Source organism: Penaeus monodon, unplaced genomic scaffold, assembly GCF_015228065.2.
Source record: "Penaeus monodon isolate SGIC_2016 unplaced genomic scaffold, NSTDA_Pmon_1 PmonScaffold_11333, whole genome shotgun sequence".
NCBI lineage: Eukaryota > Metazoa > Arthropoda > Malacostraca > Decapoda > Penaeidae > Penaeus > Penaeus monodon.
The window spans coordinates 7448-11602 of NW_023640085.1; the positions used below are offsets into that span (position 1 = coordinate 7448).

The following is a 4155-nucleotide window of genomic DNA, read 5'->3' on the forward strand; positions in this document are numbered from 1 at the left end:
AAAATCCTATCTGCGCAGTAACACATCACCCTAGTGCAATAAAGTCAGTCCCCAGCTTGCAGCTAAGGATAAAGAAAATTTCTGATCAAACCGATAAAAACTAAATATTAAAGTAATCAAAGACTAAAATTGTCATCAAGACTGCTCAACCCCCGATAAACATCCTAAGGGGGCTGATACCGAATCACAGTTTTGGGTCGCACCTCCCGTCCGGGGGCTCCCGTAAACTTCGTCTGGGTCGCGATCGCTTCTCGAGAGGTAGCAGGTCCAATCTGTGATCTCTCCCTCGCCAAAGGGGGGTGGGGGACATGGAGGCTTCTGTCTCTGAACCCCCCGAGAGGTCCCCGGGAATCGAGGGAGAGGAGCCTCCCTCCTAAAAAAAAAATTAAACTGGCGGCAAGGGACTTCCAGCCCCCTAAAAGTAATTTTCGCATCACCATTATAAAGAACTGTCGAAGTCTTTGATCTAAGGGTAAACCCTATCATTTTTACCTCGCCCGGGCTATCCCATGGGGGGAGCCCGCCTGTGTCGACGACTAATGCCGACTCGCTCCTGTTCAGCAGGTGTGACTCGGCTGAAACCGCCCTTACCCCTGTGGGCCCCAGCCACAGCAGTAACCTCAGGCGACTGTTAAAACTTCTCGCGCCTGGGCGGGGGGGGAACCCCCGACCCTGGGATGAAGGCTGCACTTCCCACTGTCTAGCCCGGAGGCTTCTTATTCTAAAAAAATGACCTTAAATTATAACCTCGTCTTATGCTCCCGTATTATGTTCTGCAAAAAAATCCCTTTAACCCCTTTTGCCCCTGACGAGGTCTTTCACTGGGGAACTACCATTTATGTGGGAAGGACGTGGGGGTGGGGGTGGGGGCGGAGTCGCCATGTACATCCCCAAAAGCCCCCCTTTTATTAAAGTGACTATTTTCTGCTTTGGAATTTGTCGCATGCAAAGTAAAAATTTAGGGGCATGTATCACTATATGTTCAGCTTATTGTCCACCTATAATGTGATAATCTATGATAGCCTTTGCTCCTCAGGATTCCCCGCCACAAAATAAAAGTAATTTTAGGTGATTTTAATGCTCATCATCTTATGGATTCCCCGGGGTGGATGGTAAGGGGAGCAAATAATTAAGTTATTAATGGTCTGTCTGTCCTCTGCATGGTATCCGACCGGGTGGGCATAAAACCGGTAATTTTAGCTTTATTTACCTACATTTGGGCTCTTCATCAAAGCCCAAGTGCCTGGGCACACCATTGCGCTCGTTGGGAAACGACATCTTTCCCTTTTTTTTGATTTCTGCGACAAGTGAAACGCCCTTTGCACCCAAAATTTTAAGTAAAAAGGGGAGGCGGGGCCCTTCACAAAGGAGCGTCAACTCAACTTGCTGAGAACCATTGATGAAAAGTACGCATAAGTTCCATGGTGGACACCAGATTGCCCCAGGGCGCTGCGCATACGCAAAAAAAGGCCTACAGGCTTTTCAAAAAAAACGTCACAATGAAACTTTTGCAACTACAAACAAGCAAACTAGGGTTCATAGAAAAATAATAAAACAAGCCCGCCTTAGGGCCCAACCTACAAGATTGACACCATAAAAAAAGAATCCCCTCCAAAATGCCGACAGCAGCTCAAACCTGACAATAGATCACAAAATTAACAGCAGGTAAAATCTATAATCCCCAAACAAAATATAATAAATTATTTCAGTTTAAAAAGAAAAGATTTCACAACTAAAATCTTTTATCAGTGAAAAAAAAAAAAAAAGTAAGAAAGGGAAAATCGTTTTTCTAAGGAGCCCAAAATTTTAAAACCTTACTAGTTTGGGTAAATGAATGGGATCCTTTGGGTTTAATACCCTTTGGGGGGCCACATGCCGCGGGTTTTTATAACCAAAATCCAGCAAAGAAAAAAAAAGAAGAGCGATTCCCCGGTTTTTTTTTCCCCCAAAGATTCCCCGGGATTAGTAAACCACGAGGGGGCGGGTTAGGGTAACCCTTTTGGAGGGGAAGGGGCCCCAAAAGTGTTGTCTTGGAATTAGGACCGTTCGACTGGGTTTTTACCGATGTTCAAGGTGGTCACGGGCTGAGGGGTTGAATTCAATCAGAAAGAAGTTTTTAAATTTTTTTTGAAAAATTTCCTGATGATAACGGGGAACAAAAAAAAAATTTCAACGTTTTTCTAGAAAAACGAAGTGTCAACACTTGTTATTGAGTTTTAAAACAGAAATTTTTGTTCGAAAATGTAGAAAATTTTGGGGCTTACCTTCCCAAGTAAAACTTTAGATGTAGTTAAAAATTGATTTGTCTACTTTGGATCCTCATTTTTTAGTACTGCCCCTAAGTAAAATTATTATACCGATTTCCTGCACTCCCCTTTTTAAAATTTCTGTGACGGTAACCCAAAAGCCGTGAATGAAAGGGAATCAAAAAAATGATTCATATTTTACGTTTTATAGTTTCGCATCCCTAAGTTACTAAAGAGGGGTATACATGGAGGGGGAAGGCAAATGGTTTTTAATGTATGAATGTGATCGTAGCCTTCCCTTTGATATATATAAATAAATTTAAAATTAGTTGATATGTTTTTTTAAAGAAATTATTTTGCCGGAGAGTTTGGGAAAGAATTTAGGGGGTACTGCAAAAAATTTGGGCCATTTCTCAGAAACCCTTTTTAAATTTCGTTTTTATTTGCAGAAAGTGTTTTTTAATTTTTCTAGCTAAACTGCTTTAAACTGGGCAATTTCGACGGGGATGAATTAAACCCTTAAGCGTCAACTAGTCTCTTGAAGCTAGTGAATACCACTGAAAAAGAGAAAGGGGCTAATTTGAAATTTGTAAAATGCGTACAAGTAAATTAATTTTTGATATCCCCCCCGGGGGGAGTGGACCAATCCCCCGGGGGTACTGCAATAAACCGGGGCCCATCCCCGGCAAGGGGAGCAAGCCCCTAAACACTTTCGCCTTTTTTCCCAAAATCAATTTAAAAATCGTAGATCCCACCCGGGGATTTGTACAAAAATATTTAACTTATAAGAAAAATATACACTTTGATCTTAAACCAAAAGGCCCAGAAGCGATAGGGGAAACATGGGTTTTGGGAAGTGTCCAAAAAATTTTTTTTTTTCTGAGGGCTTTCTTGTGATGCTCTTTATAGGTTTAAAAAGGGGGTAAACACAAAAGACGTTTTTAAGTTATTAAAAAAATTTTATTTGGGTTAGGGGAATGTTTCCTGTATAGGGAAAATTTTTTGTATGAAAAACTGTTTTCTGGGGTTGGGCAAAGTTTTGGAAAAAATTTATCGGACTTAAAGAAAGTACATATGGGGAAAAAACTTTTAGCGTCCCTTTTACCAACTTCACAAACCTCTTTAAATTTAAAATATTTCCACGCGCCCTTAAAAAACACATTCCCTGCCGGCCACCTTTTTCCTTTTCCCACAGACACAGGGCCCGCTAACTCATATGCCCCAAAGGGCTAAATTTCTATATGAAAATTTTTTAAACCTTTTTTACCCGCACACTTTTAAAAACGCGTCCCCCCGCACGTACATGCCATGCATACTTTTCACTTAAAAAAGGACCGCACACAAAACCATACTTTCGTTTATATTTTTGATTTTTCATATGCAGGAAAATTAAAATGGGATAAAAGTTTTTTTTCGTAATAGTAAACGGGTTTCATTTTCCTTTTTGTTTTATTTTCCCTATTTTATATTTAAAATATATTTTATAATATATATTATAATTAAATATAATATATAAATTTTATAGTATTGGGAACTCTGACCATTATTTTTCCCTTTGAAATTTTTTAGCGTAATGTAAACTAGATTTGAAAAATGCATATCCGTGAGTGCATTCAAAAACGTGTGAATATTCCCTTTTACGACCATTTTTCCGTAGATTTGTATCCTCTGTTAAATTTTGGATGCCTTGATGGGTTACCTTAATAAGTGCGAGTGTGTTTTGTGGTTTTTTTTAAAAATATATATATACCAAACTATGAAAAAATTGGGCCCTAAAATGTCAAAGGAAATGATAAAAATGAATAATAGAAATTTAGGGGGAAAAAATTTTTTATATACTAGAATTTACGGTATGAAAAGGCAAATTAACATTGAATGAATATCCCAAATTTACCTTTTTGTTCACGAA

The 4155-nt window shown here is 39.3% G+C and overlaps 1 non-coding gene across 1 annotated transcript; it reads right to left on the bottom strand.

The window, feature by feature from the left end:
* Nucleotides 1–2878: 2878 nt before the first annotated feature.
* LOC119568890 lies at nucleotides 2879–3079 on the bottom strand. Its single transcript, XR_005228179.1, has one exon. It is a non-coding gene; the product is annotated as a U2 spliceosomal RNA (small nuclear RNA).
* Nucleotides 3080–4155: the final 1076 nt, after the last annotated feature.